This window comes from Armigeres subalbatus, chromosome 2 (genome assembly GCF_024139115.2).
Source record: "Armigeres subalbatus isolate Guangzhou_Male chromosome 2, GZ_Asu_2, whole genome shotgun sequence".
NCBI lineage: Eukaryota > Metazoa > Arthropoda > Insecta > Diptera > Culicidae > Armigeres > Armigeres subalbatus.
In genome coordinates, this window is record NC_085140.1 from 449,292,561 (window position 1) to 449,312,457 (window position 19,897).

The window sequence follows — 19,897 nt, forward strand, 5'->3', positions numbered from 1 at the left end:
TACAATTTGGAGATCTTACAACATCTCAAATGCCTGGATTTGAGACGCAAGTGAAAGATAAATACTCGGAGGACATAATTGGGTTGAAACCGCGGTATGGGACATCATGGAAGCCTTGGTTGATTCGGTAGACCATTTGATTCAAACTTCAGGACAATTAGGAGATCTTACAACATCTCAAATGCCTGGATTTGAGACGCAAGTGGAAGATAAATACTCGGAGGACATAATTGGGTTGATACCGCGGTATAAGACATCATGGAAGCTTTGGTTGATTCGGTACACAATTTGATTCAAATTCCAGGACAATTTGGAGATCTTACAACATCTCATATGTTTGGATTTGAGACGCAAGTGAAAGACAAATACTCGGAGGACATAATTCGGTTGATACTGCGGCTGGGAGCATCATGGATGCCTTGGTTGATTCAATAGACCATTTTACTCAAACTTCAGGACAATTTGGAGATCTTACAACATCTCAAATGCCTGGATTTGAGACGCAAGTGGAAGATAAATACTCGGAGGACATAATTGGGTTGATACCGCGGTATGGGACATCATGGAAGCCTTGGTTAATACGGTAGACCATTTGATTCAAATTCCAGGACAATTTGGAGATCTTACAACATCTCATATGTTTGGATTTGAGACGGAAGTGAAAGAGAAATACTCGGAGGACATACTTGGGTTGAAACTGCGGCTGGGGCCATCATGGATGCTTTGGTTGGTTCAATAGACCATTTTACTCAAACTTGAGGACAATTTGGAGATCTTACAACATCTCAAATGCCTGGATTTGAGACGCAAGCGAAAGATAAATACTCGGAGGACATAATTGGGTTGATACCGCGGTATGGGACATCATGGAAGCCTTGTTGATTCGGTAGACCATTTGCTTCAAACTTCAGGACAATTTGGAGATCTTACAACATCTCAAATGCCTGGATTTGAGACGCAAGTGGAAGATAAATACTCGGAGGACATAATTGTGTTGATACCGCGGTATGGGACATCATGGAAGCCTTGGTTGATTCGGTAGACCATTTGATTCAAACTTCAGGACAATTTGGAAATCTTACAACATCTCAAATGCCTGGATTTGAGACGCAATTGGAAGATAAATACTCGGAGGACATAATTGGATTGATACCGCGGTATGGGACATCATGGAAGCCTTGGTTGATTCGGTTGACCATTTGATTCAAACTCCAGGACAATTTGGAGATCCTAGAACATCATAATTTATTATCACACATGTTTCGTATATAGTTTACATTTATTTTAACAAGTTCACAGTAGACAACATGCTTGAAAACATTTTCTGAAGCTTCATACATCCTGTAGCATAAAGTGGTTCCTAAAGGCACCGAATTAACAACGTATGCATAGTAGGGATGCTCAAAATGTGTTCTCATGTTCCAAGTGATGTCTTTTATGTGTTATTTTATCATTTCCATCATCACTATATGAATAGATATCATTTTTGGTAATGAAATATAAGTATATCTCCAAAATCGCATTTTTCTAAATCCGTTGCTTTACTCCCACAGCTCTAGTAAAAAATTGAACACCCCTATATACAATATTTTGCAATGTCCAGAAACTAGAAGAGATGGCTAAGAGGTTGGTGAAAAAACTGAGAAAATCGGTTGAAAAACCACTGAGATACAGTCATTTGAAAATTTAGTTACAACGATTTTCTGAACGAATGTATCCGCGTAAGTTTTTTTAGCGAATCAATCCTAGTGTTAAATGTGCTAATTGTGGAGGCAATCATAAATCCAATTTCTGGGAATGCCCTTCACGCAAAAAAGTTTTGACTTCCCGTGCAAAATTGATGACGGGAAATTCCAATAGGATCCCAGATTCCCCGGGTGAACATATTTCAAACTCTCAAAATCCGCAAACATTTGCCGGTCGAGTAATTCATACCCATCACAATCAACGAACAAATTTTGCTCCTACACCTCAACGGGTAACGAGCAGTTCGTCGAATTCTAATTTTTCAAACACGCCCTTTTATGCTAGCATCGCTCCAGGCAGGCAAAATTTTATTTCCGAAAATTTACCGACGATGAATGACTTTCATACCCATTCTTCAATGGGAAATAACGTTCGTTCTGACGACTCAGGTAGCATGTCTGCTTCCGACTTCGATTTTTTAAATGAACAGTTGCATGAAATGATTGATGCAATGTTCAAAGCAAATACCAAAACTGAAGCAGTTCAGGATGGTATCAAATTTACTCAAAGAATTGTTATTGGACTTCGTTTTAATGGATCCAAAAATTCTTTGAAAATTTTAAATTGGAATGCCCGCTCTTTAAAGGGTAAGGAAGATGAATTATTCAACTTCCTATCAGTTCATAATGTGCACATTGCCATTATAACTGAAACATATTTAAAACCTGGTCTTTTCATCAAAAGAGATCCAAATTATTTTATTTACCTGTGGTGGGGTCGCCATTGTCATTAATAGACGTATCAAACATAAATTATTTTCTTCGTTTGAAACCAAAGTTTTCGAAACCTTGGGAGTTTCTGTTGAAACAAATTTTGGACAATTCTCTTTTATTGCAACCTACTTGCCTTTTCAATGCAATTGGGCAGCAAAAGAATTTGTTGAAAGCTGATCTTCAAATTCTGACTCGCAACAAATCAAAATTCTTCGTAATTGGTGACTTCAATGCCAAACACCGTTCATGGAATAATGCTCAAAGCAATTTCAACGGCAACATTTTATTTAAAGATTGTTCTGCGGGATATTATACTATTCAATATCCCAATGGCCCAACTTGTTTTTCATCCACTCGAAATCCTTCGACAATTGATTTGGTTTTAACGGATTCAAGCCAGCTGTGTGGCCAATTGGTAACTCATGCTGACTTTGACTCTGATCACCTTCCTGTGACATTTGAAATCTCACAAGAAGCCATTTATAATCCAATCAGCTCTACTTTTAATTATCATAGAGCTGATTGGGATTTATATAAAACGTATATCGATAGGAATTTTGATGTTGATATTCCTCTCGATACCAAAAGTGATCTTGACAATGCTTGAAAAGGCTCAAAAACTTGCTCAGCAGTTCGAGAGTGCCCATAATTTTAGTCTAGGTCTCACTAGTCCAATTAAGGATCAGGTTACACGGAGCTTCGAAGACATTCTCAATCAAGATAATGTTTTTGACCCTTCGTTGGGAACTAATTTGAATGAAGTGAGATCTATTACTATAAAATTTAAAAATATGAAAGCCCCGGGTGATGATGGTATTTTCTACATACTTATCAAAAAACTTCCTGAGAGCTCTTTATCCTTTTTGGTTAATTTATTTAACAAATTGGCATACTTCCCAGATAAATGGAAAAACGCCAAAGTTGTTCCAATTTTGAAGCCGGACAAAAATCCAGCTGAGGCTTCTAGTTATCGCCCAATCAGTTTGCTTTCTTCAATAGGCAAACTGTTTGAAAAGATTATTTTAAATAGAATGATGGTTCATATTAATGACAATTCTATTTTTGCTGATGAGCAATTTGGTTTTCGCCATGGGCTTTCAACCACTCATCAGTTATTAAGAGTTACGAATTTAATTCGGCTCAACAAATCTGAAGGATATTCGACTGGAGTTGCTCTTCTTGATGCATTTGACAGTGTTTCGCATGAAGGTTCAATTGTAAAATGATGAATTTTTATTTTCCTCTGTACATTATCAAACTGATCCAAAATTATTTATCAGATCGCTCACTTCAGGTAAACTATCAGTATTCGAAATCTGATAGATTACCTGTAAGAGCTGGTGTTCTCCAAGGCAGCATACTAGGGCCCATATTGTATAACATTTTTACTTCTGACTTACCTAATTTAGCACCAGGATGTCAAAAATCTTTGTTTGCAGATGACACAAGTCTCTCAGCCAAAGGGCGAAGCCTTCGTGTCATTTGTAGTAGATTACAAAAAAATTGGATGTTTTCTCCACTTACTTGCAAAAATGGAAAATTTCTCCGAATGCTTCCAAAACTCAGCATATAATTTTCCCACATAAGCCGAGAGTTACTCATTTGAAACCTTCTAGCAGACATATTGTCACTATGAATGGGGTTCCAATTAATTGGTCTAGCGAAGCTAAATATTTAGGACTTCTGCTGGACCAAAAATTAACTTTTAAAAATCACATTGAAGGCCTTCAAGCCAAATGTAACAAATATATTAAGTGTCTATATCCACTTATAACCAGAAAATCAAAACTTTGTCTTAAGAACAAACTTTTGATTTACAAACAAATTTTTAGACCTGCCATGTTGTATGCTGTGCCAATATGGACTAGTTGCTGCAATACCAGAAAGAAGGCACTCCAGAGGATTCAAAATAAAATTTTGAAAATGATTCTGAAGTTGCCTCCGTGGTATAGTACCAATGAACTTCATAGAATTTCTAATATTGAGACATTGCAGCAAATGTCCAACAAAATAATTTACAATTTTAGACAAAAATCGTTGCAATCTTCTATTGCAACGATTAACTCCTTGTACCCTTAGTATAAAATAGGTTAAGTTTAGTTTAAGTTGAAAACATTGTAATTCCTACATGGTTCAATTCAACCAGAGGAAAAAATTCTAACTGCCAGAGGCAATTGAAATGTATGAATAATAACTAAAAAGTAACATAGCAAATAAGGATGATAGTGTTAAGAAAACACGGAACACCTAGTCTAAGAGATGAATGCATGTACTAGATAATTAGCAAACAAAATTAGTTAAAAAAAAATTGTATAAAATCTGGGCATATACAATTCTGTAAGCTTTTTATACAAATATTGTATTAAAATAATACAAATCTGTATTATTTCAATACAATAATTGTATTGAAATAATACAGATTTTGTATATGCCCAATTATTATACAGTTTCTGCAAGGTTCTTATGCAGAACTGTATTAAAATCTTCCATCCGCTGGTTGGGTGTAGGGGTATTCAAACAACGAACCATTAGGCAGAGTTGTAGAAAACCCTTCGCACTAGAAGTCCCCCATACAACACATTTCGAAATTCAGCTTTTGGATGAGTTATTGACAAACTACTAAATGATTGAACGCAAATTACTAAATGATCGATTAAATCCTTGATCATAACCAAACGCATACTTAGTATACGAGAAAGGCAAAACGTTTCGCTATTCTGAGAAATACCAACTTTGGGTATAATAATAATGTCTGCATCCCAGTTCGAAACCTTTTTGAAAATTAACAAAAATTCTAAAAAAAAACTCAGTAGCCAATTCCAGCGCTTAGAAAGGGAAATAAAATTCTATTAACAAATGGCGAAAAGGCTCAAAAACTTGCTCAGCAGTTCGAGAGTGCCCATAATTTTAGTCTTGGTCTCACTAGTCCAATTGAGGATCAGGTTACACGGAGCTTCGAAGACATTCTCAACCAAGATAATGTTTTTGACCCTTCGTTGGGAACTAATTTGGATGAAGTGAGATCTATTACTAGAAAATTTAAAAATATGAAAGCCCCGGGTGATGATGGTATTTTCTACATACTTATCAAAAAACTTCCTGAGAGCTCTTTATCCTTTTTGGTTAATTTATTTAACAAATGTTTTCAATTGGCATAGTTCCCAGATAAATGGAAAAACGCCAAAGTTGTTCCAATTTTGAAGCCGGACAAAAATTCAGCTGAGGCTTCTAGTTATCGCCCAATCAGTTTGCTTTCTTCAATATGCAAACTGTTTTAAAAGAATATTTTAAATAGAATGATTGAACCGTCTAAGACGAATTAAGCACTGTCCATTTAATTCCACCAGTTGATTTTCGTTATCTTTGCAGATACGTATTTCGACCACAACTGTGTGGTCGTCTTCAGTGTCTTGTACTTGACTCGACTTGTCGAGTCGAGTCAAGTACAAGACACTGAAGACGACCACACAGTGACAGTGTTTGGCATGAAGGTTTAATTGTAAAATTGATGAATTTTAATTTTCCTCTGAACATTATTAAACTGATCCAAAATTATTTATCAGATCGCTCACTTCAGGTAAACTATCAGAATTCGAAATCTGATAGATTACCTGTAAGAGCTGGTGTTCTCCAAGGCAGCATACTAGGGCCCATATTGTATAACATTTTTACTTCTGACTTACCTAATTTAGCACCAGGCTGTCAAAAATCTTTGTTTGCAGATGACACAAGTCTCTCAGCCAAAGGGCGAAGCCTTCGTGTCATTTGTAGTAGATTACAAAAAAATTTGGATGTTTTCTCCACTTACTTGCAAAAATTGAAAATTTCCCCGAATGCTTCCAAAACTCAGCTTATAATTTTCCCACATAAGCCAAGAGCTTCTTATTTGAAACCTTCTAGCAGACATATTGTCACTATGAATGGGGTTCCAATTAATTGGTCTTTTTAACTTTAACTGTGTGTTATTTCAAAATTATTGATCCTCTAGGGCTTTGGAGCTAATAATAGTTCTTCGGAATCATTTTACAAATTAAAAATTCCGACAAGAAGGAAGATGCGTTTTGAACTCTGACAACCATAGGTTGTCCGGTAGTGCTGTCAGAAACATTGAGTAATTCTCGCTGAAACCGGGCCACTATTTGCACGAGGTTCTTAAAAATGCCTAAATTTATATTCTTTCGGAAGCTTGCGGCTAGTATATTAAGGATCCGAGTTAAATTCTTCAGAAAGATGAATTCCTCGTAAGTTATACACGAAATCATTTTAATGGACCCCTCGATTTTTGTCAATTCTTGATTCACTAAAATTATCATAACTCCAACATTTCTCAACCGATCGTAGAGATCAGCATATTGTTGGAAAGAGGAAGAGTGTATCCTCAATTTGCAATAGTTAAAATAGAGGCAGCCATAATCAATTTGGCCGCCATCTTGGATTTCTTTTTAAAAACTATTTTTCCGCCATGTTTGCAACCACCGATTTTGAATATTAATACATTGATGGAAAGCTTAACTTATATTGTGCATTGTGTCAAGAAATCTCAGGTGTATGTTTTTTCTATCAAAAGTTATGTACTATTTAACAATACCAAAATTCTTGACTTATTCAATACAATAACTTGTAAACGGCTCCGTTATGCTCCAAACTTTTGAGCCCTTCATATAAAATACTGTAGTAGATATGCTTTTCATTTTTGAAACATATTTGGCTTAGAATAGTGTATGAAATCAAGGAACTGACGTCCTAGTATCAAATTAACCAAAAAATAATGTTCTTTGGTCAGATGGGCCTTCAAAAAATAATTTGATAAATCGTACATAACTTTTGATAGAAAAAATTTACACCTGAGATTTTTTGACACAATGCACAATATAAGCTAAGCCTTCCATAGATGTATTAATATTTGAAATCGGTGGTTGCAAACCTGGCGGAAAATTAGTTTTCAAAAAGAAATCCAAGATGGCGGCCAAATTCAATATGGCTGCTTCAATTTTTGCAAATTGAGGATACACTCTTCCTCTTTCCAACGATATGCTGATCTCTACGATCGGTTGAGAAATGTTGGAGTTATGATACTTTTGGTGAGTCAAGAATTGACAAAAATCGAGGGGTCCATTAAAATGATTTCGTGTATAACAAACGAGGGGTTCATCTTTCTTAAGAATTTAACTCGGATGCTTAATATACTCGCCGAAAGCTTTCGAAAGAATATAAATTTAGGCATTTTTAAGAACCTCGTGCAAATAGTGGCCCGGTTTCAGCGAGAATTACTCATTGATTTCTTGCATATTGTTTGAACTATCAATTTTCGAAGCGTAATAATGTTTAGTCCTTCCAGCTACGCACCTTCTTTGGCAAAGTGTTTCGGCATCTTTCCGACTATATGCTAACGTATTGCGTCACGTGATGGACGATAAATTGAAGCCGCTTAGAGTAAACATGTGAAAAAGTACGTTTTCCCAAGGGGCAACTAACTCTAAACTTTCGACAGTATCCAGAAATACTAACAAATACTAGTGAAAAACAACGTCATATCATTGATCAAATTGATCGAAGAGCCCTGGTTACGAAAGCATGAAAACGACGCAACCCAGTGAATACTGTCTACCCCGTTTTGTGCAACACATAATTTTAGCCTCTTTTGAAATTCTAAAAATCCCTGATCAACAATTTCTATTACCAATACTTTTAGAACGATCTTTGGGGCTCCTGTTTTGGTTTTATGGCATTAGAAATTTGAAATGCGGTTTGAATGTTTTCTAGAATCTGTAGGAGGTAGAAAACAGGTGTTTTCAAAACGGGGGAGCACTGTGTTTCGTTAACTAACCAGCAAACGCCATAACAACCGAACTAGCAACCATATCGTTGTTTGACGAAAATCATGGATACTAGAAATACCACGAAATACTATTGCGGGACAATGAGTAATATTTTCGCAAAGTTTAGAGTTGGTTGCCCCTTGCGTTTTCCCATACTAATCTCCATATAAATTTAAAACGCGATCCGGAAAGCGAGGGTGCAATCAATCAAGCCCATATTTTACACAGCTGATTGGGGTCCCAAAATGACTAAGAAAGCTTGATCTGACTTGATTGGATGAGGTTTACCTTTCCATACAACTGCGCCTCACTCTTAGGGGCAAGCCAGAGTAAACGCGACGAGCGATGCGATGCGACGCGACTCACGTAAAAGAATAACAATCATTATCAACAGGCTGTCAAATTGCACTGTCGCGTCGCGTAGCATCGCACGTCGCGTTTACTCTGGCTTACCCCTTATGTACATCTTCTCTATATAATAAAAATGAAATGGTCTGTGTTCGTATCCGTATAACACAAAAACGGCTGGATGGATTTTCTTCATTTCTCCAGCAAATATGTTCGTAATCCTTTATATAATATTTCCTCATGCTAAAATCACGGGTAAAGTTGACTAAACAATGAAAAACTAAAATTAAGTATCGTATGAAAATTTCGCATGGGCAGCTCACAACGCGTATTTTCGCCTACTATGCAGGACAACGTCTGCCGGGTCGACTAGTACACCGTATACAGAATCAAGGTAGCCTCGTAAAGAAAATGACAGTTCAAAAGTAGAGGCCTGAATAAGAGAAACGCGGATAGAAAATATGACTCTGCCAACACTGCATTCAATCTTCTTCATCAAAGAGCAACACATGAAAAGGAAGAAATGGTTTATGTAGATAAAATCTCGCTTAACTTTTCAAAAGGACCTAAGTAACATTTTTTCCATGAATTAATTTGAATAGCGCAATCAACAGAACAACATGAAAGCTATTCATTGCTGTATTCAAATTAATTCATGAAAAAAATGTTACTTAGGTCCTTTTGAAAAGTTAAGCGAGAAATCTCACAATCCGCTATTTAATGTGTCCACATCACATGACAACAGAATCCAATAAACAATGCAATTTCTATAAATGACTTGCATATATTATTGCAAACAAATGTAAAATGCATCCAAATTTGTTTATTTAAAAATGGCATAAAAACAAATTTAGTCGTTTTCAGTATTTGAGCCAACATTTTGGCTGCTTGACAGGTCTCCCGCTCGATTGGCTGCTGTTTTTTGGCGGTTCGATTGGCGGCACATGCCTATCCGCGTTTCTCTTATTCAGGCCTCTATTCAAAAGTGGCGTGATTGCTATCGCAGTATGAACGAGTGCAAAAGAAGGCTAAACTCAATCGTAGAGCGTTAGTGCTTCGTCCCTAGCAGCGATATCAGTGACGTCAATTGTTTATAGTGAAAAATTATGTTCGATAGTGCCTTGTTTCTGTATGCCGCAAACGAGGCGTGGCGCCGGCTTATTGCGTTTACGCCAGCGCCAACTCAAAGAAGATCGGCTCATCGGTCTAGCTGAAATATCTTTCACACTAAAGTTTAAAAAAAACCGTAGAGTCGTAATGCTAATGCCTAGATATATAAATACCTAGGTATACTTCAAAAACAAAACATCCAACGCTTTCTAGTAATGAAACATCAAACAAATGTGACCGATTATATATTAAGCTGAACAAAATTCAATGTGCAATGTGCATGCCTTGATAAAATGCCAACCAGCAGTAACAAATTTAGGCTTAACCCTTTATGAGGCAGACGAATCTAAACAATAACTTAACAAAAGCAACAATAGGACACAATATTGACCACTGACAAAAATCCAATCATATCCATTATGTGTGGCACACATAAATTTTGACTATAGCATTTCCCACATAACGGATATATAAATTTGCATAGCGTAGGGTATCTGTTCCATAATTAATAACATGCTCCTATATCAATAACATTCGCAAAATAGGCAATTTAGGCTCAATTTGTGTCGTGTTTTGTTGTTATCCGGCGTGCTCACTGCTGAAAAAAATCACAAAAATGCGAAAGAAAACAATTTGTGCACCAATTCTTTGTTTTCGAATGGTATTGATTTGGGTACATGGTATGAAATCAAGGAGCGGTTCCCCTATATGTGGAAACACACATAACCCTTAGTAACTAATAGCCTTTATGTGGATTTTCCAATAGCGGGTGGTTATTAACGCACACATAACATTTATTTGTAAATTTCTTAAGATTTTTGCCAATAAAAATGCGTGGATTTTTATTAGTGTAGTATTAAAGTCAAATGTATGTTTGTTATACATTAAACAGTTCAGAAACATTGAAAAATTGGTGGCAATATAGTTGCCACTTCCCGGCAAGCGGGAAAACAGGCAACAACAAAAATATAAAAAGATTTTTAACAATTTGGTTTTACGTAGAACCAATCAAATCAAGGTACGTTACATTTTTTGGTGAAGAGTCCTAGTCAGAAAACGCATTACAAGTGAAAAAAAAAATTTCGCGTTTTTTCTCCCAAGGGGGAAACCCCCTTCCTTGGGAAAAAAACACAATTTCGCCAAGAACCAAATATACAGAAAGGCAAAGCTTTTTTCACGATAATCACGTTATAATCTAACACAGGAGATTCAAAATAATTGATACCAACGGGAAAAAATATATCTTTGTCGTTTTTTTAACGAATTATAACTGAAAATCCATCTTCCACCCGAAACTTACGATCTGTTCGTAAAAAAACTGTTCTCAAATTGACATTTCAATTTTTTTATGGACCAAATTCATCTGGGGTGTTACTGGGAAGCAAATAAAGCCACTACATGTGAAATAATAAGTAGAGCTCTTGTTAATAAATAGAAAAACATATTATTTGTTGGTGGCAATATAGTTGCCACTGCCTTATAAAGGGTTAACTGTCATTGTTAGTAATGATAACAAACTACATATTCATAAAAAGATAAACAGCTCACTCGTACCATCTTAGAGGTTTATTACCTGTATTGTGATAGAGGGCCTATCTAGTGAACCAGCAATCAAATTTGATTACTTTTGGTGTAGCCTAAATTCGTCATATGTGGGATGTTCGAAGTAATGATAACGAACAATGTACCCTCCAATAAAACTTTTAGCGATTGTGACTAATGGGGATTTGGGGAAGATATGAATTCTCATGCCATTATTGGGACATTTTGAACCACAGAGACATTGCCATATTACCTCTACAAAATCGGTTTAATATGAAATGAAATAAATGTGTGTGAAGTTTGTCACCATGTGATTATGGAAATCTTTAACCAATCTCAATTTGACGTGATCTGGCGTTTATAATAAAAAGCATGACAAAATTCAATGAAAAACAGAGAATTTTAACAAGTGGTCAACTAATACCAATAAAGCAAATCATGACGGATTCGATAGTCATATTTGTAGCAGTCAGAGAAAAACTCGCATTTATGTGTTCGGCACGTATTCTAGTTCCATTATGTGAAACGAGCGAATCTATGATAGCAAAAACTTGAGCAAATTTATTCTTATCATTATCTGTGATCCGAATACATGGTTCATCGTTCTCTATCGGTATCAATATCTATCGGTATCGAAATATGTATGTTTGATTCATTAAACAACTGATAAACAGAATTCGTTAAGCTCAAACAAAATACACCGCAAAATTTATCACCTCTTTCACTTTGTTAATCAACTTTTAACTACGAGAAGAGCCAGCCTTGGGCTGAAAATCTCCCTAATAAAGATATAAAAAAAAACTTTTAACTCTTTTTATACCTGATAAAAACAATACACTGCAGTAGTTGTTTACCGTTGTGGTGTATTTCCAGCAACCGAGGCACGTGGTGTAAGGCGAGACGTCAAAACGTCCGTCGTCGATAACAGCAACAAGGGCAACTCTTCTCCGATTGCTGAAGATCGCACTCTAATTGGTTGTTTCAACAAAACAATTCAGACCTTCGTTATCGTCGTCGCTCGCCACGCTTCACTCGGCTCACGCTTCTGCATTCGCAAACAATCGCGGATTTGTCGACACTTTACGAAGAATGGCGGGAATTATCCAACCGCTCAGTTATCGGTGGAGAAGTGATGCAAAGTGAATCTTAATTCTTACACACAGAACAGGTAGCACCCGGCTGTGTCGAACTCTTCCGGACAACTGCGCTGTCAATATGCGAATTCGAATGGTTCGTGTTCTATTTCCAAAGTTGACGAACGGACTTGTTCAGATGCATCCGTACGGGTAGCCGATATCTTTTCCTATTCAGATCGATAACGATGTACCACCGAGCGGCGGGAAGACAACGATTTGATAGGTGTTATCATTGCTGGGAGCGCGTGGTGTTTGGAGGGAATGTGAGGTAAAAAGTCTACCGTTATTTGTTTTATTGTATAGAACATAATTTATAGAGCTTTATCATTCCATTTTTTTATACTTTGTTAACGAGACTTGCAGCCCTAGACTGGCTCATCTCGACGTCATTGCAAATTATTATCTCCATATATATTTTTTTCTAACGATATACATACTAACATATGACATGAACGAAGAAATGTTTGAGTGAGAGGTACACACACAAAATCGCACATGTCACTAACAAGATGAGTCCATCTTTTTCATGGACTTTCCTGCTCGTTGTGGAAGAAGCCCAATATCTATTGGTTCTGACAAGCCTTCGTCGCCGGTATCATTTACTGGTTGGTGTTCTACTACGGCAACTTTTTCGTCTGTCTCAAATGCCGGATTGACATTCACAGTACACATCCAATATTGTAACATTTCTGGTTCGGAAACTGCCTTCATCGAACACGACGTTGTGTTCTTCACATATACCTTTCTGGTTATCGTCTTGTAGACAAGATAGCCTTTTGACGCTACTACCACAGACAGTCTACTACTCATCCGAGATGATGTCCTTCTCCGATTTCGGGTCTTATTTTTTTTCGTAGCATGTACCGAAATGTGTATCATACTCTCGTGTCGAAAACGGATATTTTTAAAGTCTTTATTTACATAATTTTTAAATTAAATTTAAGTTCATTACTGCCGAGAACGTATAGATTGCAGATGTGAGGCGCATACCTGCCTTAATCGATAATATAGACGCAGCCTCATCGTTAGGCTGCATACGTTGGCTCGGTGTCGATATGTATATGTCGACCGCACCACAACGACAATCATCGTTCGTTCAAATGAACAAGAAGGACCGCCATCTTTCATTAGCCTCGTCATTAGCCGTCTCCGGTTGCTAAGTGGAACACAGGTAAGACGCGTTTCGGTGACTCTCCCGTAATGGCTTCCCGGTTGATTCCTCATGGTACAGAAATCCACATTGGCGATCCTGCCAGTTTTTCAAATTTACTTTTAATTAGGTAATAAAATACCTGGGAAATAGACGCGAATAAAAGTTTGTGAGGAATCGACCGGGAAGTCTAAACTGTTCTTGAAGACTATAAATCGCGTGATTAAATAAAAAAACATGACCCTATAATAGTATTTGATCAGCAATAATGGTGAAATCATAACACACATGAGTGTCCAATATTTGGTGTAATATTTCATGTAGCTTGTGGAATACCGCAAAAATAAGTTTCCGAGTGGCGTAGTAAGACCGAAAGAGGAAAATTGTGTGGTGATCGAATAGTGCAAAATTTAAGTGGTAAGACTAAAGTTAAAAAAATACGATTTCATGAAATAAGTGGCACAGTAAGCCCACAGAGTAAACGCCTGCCCAAATTTGAAAAAGTGGCACAGTAAGACCACTATTCTATATGGGAACGAAAACACACAGGTGGCACAGTAAGACCATAGTGTAGCATTTGTAATTCGCAAAAAAGTGGCACAGTAAGACCACTATCCGAATATGGAAAAGAAAACACTCAGGTGGCGCAGTAAGACCACATTGTGGTGGAATACACAGAATATCGAACATTTTTGAATAGGTGGCACAGTAAGTCCACTATTTGAATGAAGGAATGAAAACAATTAAGTGACATAATTAGACCACATTGTAAACAAAAAAACTATTCCGCTTTGTTAGCAAACAGAAATAGGCGCAAGTGGGGACGATAACAATGAAGATGATTCAACGTTACATTCAAAGGAAGTGGAAAGAAGCAGCAGTTCATCTATCATATCCTACAACGAAGAAAACGTAAACAGCGATGAAACCGATACCGGCGATCTTAATCTGATTGGTGGATTGATAGGCTCTCGTCAAGCATTCGGTGAAACCTCTACTCAACAAAACGATAACGCGACTTCTAATGTGTTGGTAACTAACTCGGAATCGGCCAAAAACGAGGCACGTTTGCAAAGAATGGAAAGACTACTGGAGGATCTCGCGAAGGCAATGAACTCATCTCAAGCAACGGACAAGGTAAAGAATGCCGATGATACTTGGTGTACTCCGGGAACGTTGACCAACCCAACCGATATGAACTCGTCAAACATACGGTGGGATAATATCAAATCTTTCCCAAACGGAGTGGCGGCCAACAAAATGTGGGAGGAGTGGAATCGTTATATTGAGAATTTTGAAATCGCTGCTACTCTCAATAATGCCAACGATCCAGTCCGAAGATCACAACTCTTGTTTCTCTCGGTGGGTGATGAGTTACAGGGTATCATCAGGGCAGCTAAGCTGAGACCAAGTCTAGCCAGTGCTAACTGCTACCATGAATTCGTAAACAACATCAAAAACTACCTGCAGTCCATGACTGATTCTGCCGCAGAGCACGAAGCATTTTCAAATATGCGGCAGGAAAATGCTGAGTCTGCGATTGCCTTTCACGCTCGGCTGATGGGAAAAGTGCGGCTTTGTGAGTACAGCCCAGCTGATCAAGAAAGGTTTGTTCGCGCTCAGCTTTTAAAAGGCCTGAAGAATAAGGAACTGGTTAAGGCGGCTCGTACGTATGGGTACGATACAAAGTACATTGTTCAGGCTGCAACTCGTGACGAGGCATACCAAGCCGAAACTACACCATCGAGTCCGCCTGATGTGTATGCGGTCAGCCGTCAGCGTCTACAATCACAAATCCGAGGACAAGGACGAAGATATTCTTCTCGAGACAACCAAACACGAACATGGCCGGATCAATGGGATAGGCGTGATCCAACGAAGCGACCTCGTGTAGACAATCAAAGCTTCCGACGTGACCGAGACGATCGAGGTTATCGCAATCGTTGTGCACGCTGCAACCAGAACACTCATCGTAATTATCCATGCCCGGCGTTGAGAAGAAAATGCAACTCTTGTCGCGAAATTGGGCACTACGCAGTTGTCTGTCGTAAAAAGAACATCCGGCAGATCGAAGTTAAGAATTGCGAATCTCCTAAGCAAGAGACTGCCTTTGATGACAATCAGGTATAATATTCCTTGTTTTATTTGAAATAAATCTTGAGCTTTGAAATTTGGCATCTGGTCTTTCCTTACAAAATCCGTTTCTCTCTTGTAGCATATTAACTCCTTATCCCTCGAAGATGTATTGGTGAACTGTCGGCTAGGTTCGTCTGGCCCTGTTCAGTTCTTAGTAGACTCTGGTGCAGACGCAAATGTTATCGGTGGCGCAGACTGGATCCGTCTGAAGAATGAGCTCGGAAAAGGAAACTCATACTACAAAATCCTCAACAACACAGAGTCAAAAGGTCTTCACGCATACGGCGCAACATCAGCAATGGTTGTGAAATGTTCATTTCAAACAAAGATTGCAGTGATCGGAGGAACATCAAAATCCCTACTTGCAACATTCCACGTTATTCCAAAAGGAAAAAGATCGCTTCTTGGTAGATCCACAGCAAGTGACTTAGGTTTACTTCATGTAGGACTTCATCTGCGCAGTATGGAAGCTTCAGCACAATCCGAGATATTTCCAAAAATGCCAGGGGTAAAAGTCAAATTTAGTGTTGACAGAACGGTGCGTCCGGTGAAAAACGCCTACTATAATGTTCCCGCAGCATATCGCGAAGCAGCGAGGTGTCGGCTAGAAGAAATGGAAAAACGTGGTATTATTGAACAAGTAACATCTGCTCCAACATGGATAAGCGGAATGTCCGCCGTCGCAAAAGGGAAGGATGATTTCCGTTTGGTAGTCAATATGAGGGCTCCAAACAGGGCTATCAATCGTGAATATTTTCGCTTGCCCCTCCTGGAAAAAATGAGAGTGAAACTCCACGGGTCCAAATGTTTCACAAAACTTGATTTGAGCAACGCATTCTATCACCTCGAACTTAGCAAGGAATCTCGGGACCTTACAACGTTCATTACTGAAAATGGTATGTACCGTTTTACTAGGCTAATGTTCGGGGTGAATTGCGCGCCTGAAATATTTCAGCGAGAGATGACTCGAATTCTCAAGGCTGTGAAAAATATTATCGTATACATCGACGATGTCCTCATTTTCGCCACGAATCTAGAAGAGTTGCACAAAACCGTGAATCAAGTTCTTGAAATTTTGCGGGCCAACAATTTGGCGTTGAATACCAAAAAGTGTGAATTCGACAAATTCCAGATGAAGATTCTTGGCCATCGACTCGATGAAGAAGGTTTTCATGTGGACGAAGAAAAAATCAAGAGCATCCGTCAATTTCGAGAACCCACAACCATCTCCGAACTACGCAGTTTTCTAGGTCTGGCATCCTTTATTAGTGCGCACGTGAAAAACTTTGCAAATATCACCAGCCCACTGTGGGCCATCACAACGATGAAATCATGGACGTGGGGTCCAGAACAAACCCAAGCGTTTCATACGGTAAAAGAGCATATTCTACAAAACTGTGTCACTCTGGGATTTTTCTCTGAAGATGATAAGACAATTCTATACACCGATGCTTCACCTGTTGCCCTGGGGGCGGTCCTAGTTCAGGAAAATGAAAATGGGTCAAAGAGAATTATTAGCTTTGCATCGAAGACATTAACGACGACAGAAAAGAGATACGCCCAATACCAACGAGAGTCTCTCGCTGCGGTTTGGGCGGTCGAACACTTTTCGTATTTCCTGTTGGGTCGAAAATTTACGTTGCGTACGGACGCACAAGGTGTATCGTTTATCTTGAACCGAACTAGAGAGGAATCCAAAAGAGCCCTCACTCGAGCGGACGGTTGGGCATTAAGGTTGAGCCCATATCGGTATGAAGTGGAGTACATTCGTGGGACAGAAAACATTGCTGATCCATCATCACGTCTTTATACCGGTGACGACACTGCTTTTGATGATCAGTCGAGCCCATGGGAAATAGCTTCCCTGGAAGCAAACACAATCGGTTTCCTAACAAATGAAGAGATTAAAGCAGCCACATCTGATGACCCTGATCTAAGGGATGTAATGTGCTCTCTTAAGTCAGGGATATGGGCTGCACATTTGAAGCAATATCAACTCGTAGAATCGGACTTGACTATTCGAGACCATATGCTGGTAAAAACCGGATGTGTTGTCATCCCAACTATACTTCGGAAGAAAACACTGGATCTAGCCCATGAAGGACACCCTTCAATTGCTAAACAGAAGAGCATCTTGAGGCAACGTGTTTGGTGGCCCGGTATGCCAACCGATGCCCAGAAATGGGTAGAATCCTGTGAAACATGTGCGGTTACCGGGAAACCTGAGAAGCCTACGCCAATGCAACGAATTTTCGCACCCAAAGCCGTTTGGGAAACTATAGCATTGGATTTCAATGGACCATACGTCAAATTTGGAGGAGTTTCAATATTAGTAATAGTTGACTACAGGTCGCGATATCTATTTGCTCGACCTGTCAAGTCCACGGCCTTCGAACACACGCGAAAAATTCTGGAGGACATTTTCGACCGTGAGGGGTTACCGAAATCGATAAAAACGGACAATGGCCCTCCCTTTAACGGGGATGAGTATAAAATCTTTTGTAAGAAACGCGGTATTGAAACTATCTACTCTACTCCTTTGTTCCCCCAGCAAAACGGGCTGGTCGAGGGATATATGAAGGTCATCAACAAAGCTATGACTAGCGCGTCTATTAACAAAACCAACTATCTTGTAGAGTTGCGTGAGGCGATACATGCTCATAATGCAGCAGCACATAGCGTGACAAAGATACCTCCCGAGGAGGTCATGAGCGGACGGAAAATTAAGCGTAAGCTTCCTTTAGTAGAGTACGAGAAAGTGTCTATCAACGAGGAACTGTTTGATGCTAGAGACCGTGAAGCAAAGTTGTCAGGAAAGAAGTACGAGGATAAACGTCGAGGTGCGCGACAGTGCCGGGTTAAGCCTGGTGATAAAGTGGTAGTGGAGCGTCAAACACGAAGCAAAGGTGAATCGCGTTTTTGTCCAACTCAGTACACCGTTGTGGAAGAAAACAATGGCAACTTAACGCTCAGCGATGGAAGCGTTCACATGATGAAACGCCACGTTACACAAACCAGGAGAGTGTGTGATTGGCGTAAGGAGAAATCACCAATAGAATCCTTAACGCAACCCAAGTTAACTGGAATAGATATGCGGAACACTCGCATTAAGAAAACCCCAGCTTACCTTAAAGACTTTGTTCAACCGTTAACAATAGAGTAACTTCCACAATACTACAACATTTACCAAACTTTCGAACTTTGTTTAGAATTTCCCACGAGAATGGAAGAATAAGGAGATTACAAAAATGTAATAAAATGAATTTCTAACCAAATAATGTATATCTACCTTTTAATATATTCCGAATGATCGTTGTTAAAATAATTACATGCTTGTCTGAGATTTTCTGCTTGATTTAGTTCAAAGCTTCAGCTGTCTCATTGTAGCAATTTGCTTGTTTTCTACGATGTTTTATGGGAGGTTTTGCTGATCTGAATGTGTCGGTTTCCATCGTTCCGGTTTCGTATATCACTAAAGTGAAATAATTTTGATTTGATCCACCTTTCTAGAAGTAGAAATACAAATAGTAAACATATAATTTGAAAACACGATGATACTTACTATAAAATTTACCAAAAGCGATAAAAAAACGGTGAAATTAACTTTTTCATATGAAATTTGTGATTTTTATCTACTTTTCGTTTCAATGTGTTTTGACGTTTTCGTTCAATTTAATTTAGCACATAAAACAAAAAAGGAAGAAAGAAGATGAGAAAAGTCAAATGTCAAGTAACTGTGCCCCTGTGACCGCAACTGTGCATTAGGATTAGCAACACTACAACCAGAGACCGGCGGAGTGAAAAACTGTCGAAATGGCAACGTATGAAAATGCATGAAATCGTAGAAATAATACTGGCAGCACTTGAACTTTTTGCTTGCTTCTTATGGATGCAAAATGTAAACAAGTCGAATTGGAACCGCTTTTGACGGTTCGATTGGAAACAAGATGGCGTCTTCGCCGATCTCTTATTCTAGTATTTCTAATTAGGATGGCTTGCTCGAGACTGAAATCTACACAGCAAAAAAAGTTGTTGAATATTACATCGAAACAGCTGCAACCAACTGAATCCATCGGTTGTTGAATATTACATTAAACGATGTACTCGGGAACATTCTGCGTAATAAATAGGAACGATGTAATTTAGCGACGACGTACTAAATTAAACGATGTAATCGGAGCGATGTAATATAAAGTG

General features: G+C 38.5%; 1 protein-coding gene and 1 long non-coding RNA gene across 5 annotated transcripts in view; both read right to left on the bottom strand.

Annotated features, from left to right (window-relative positions):
* Positions 1-12,562, bottom strand: part of LOC134213724 (beta-1,4-glucuronyltransferase 1-like) — a 40,908-nt gene extending 28,346 nt beyond the window's left edge. For 2 of the 4 annotated variants that reach the window (XM_062693026.1, XM_062693024.1), the window contains exon 1: positions 12,099-12,561. The gene's annotated coding sequence lies outside the window, so the exon portion shown is untranslated. Of the gene's footprint in view, positions 1-11,994; positions 12,019-12,098 lie in introns of those variants that run through there. The other 2 variants (XM_062693027.1, XM_062693025.1) reach the window with 2 other exon arrangements.
* Positions 12,563-13,486: 924 nt separating this feature from the next.
* Positions 13,487-19,401, bottom strand: LOC134218175 (uncharacterized). The gene is made up of 3 exons (XR_009981272.1): positions 19,263-19,401; positions 18,990-19,206; positions 13,487-13,706 (listed from the first exon to the last, which is right to left on the bottom strand). It is a non-coding gene; the product is annotated as an uncharacterized LOC134218175 (long non-coding RNA).
* Positions 19,402-19,897: the final 496 nt, after the last annotated feature.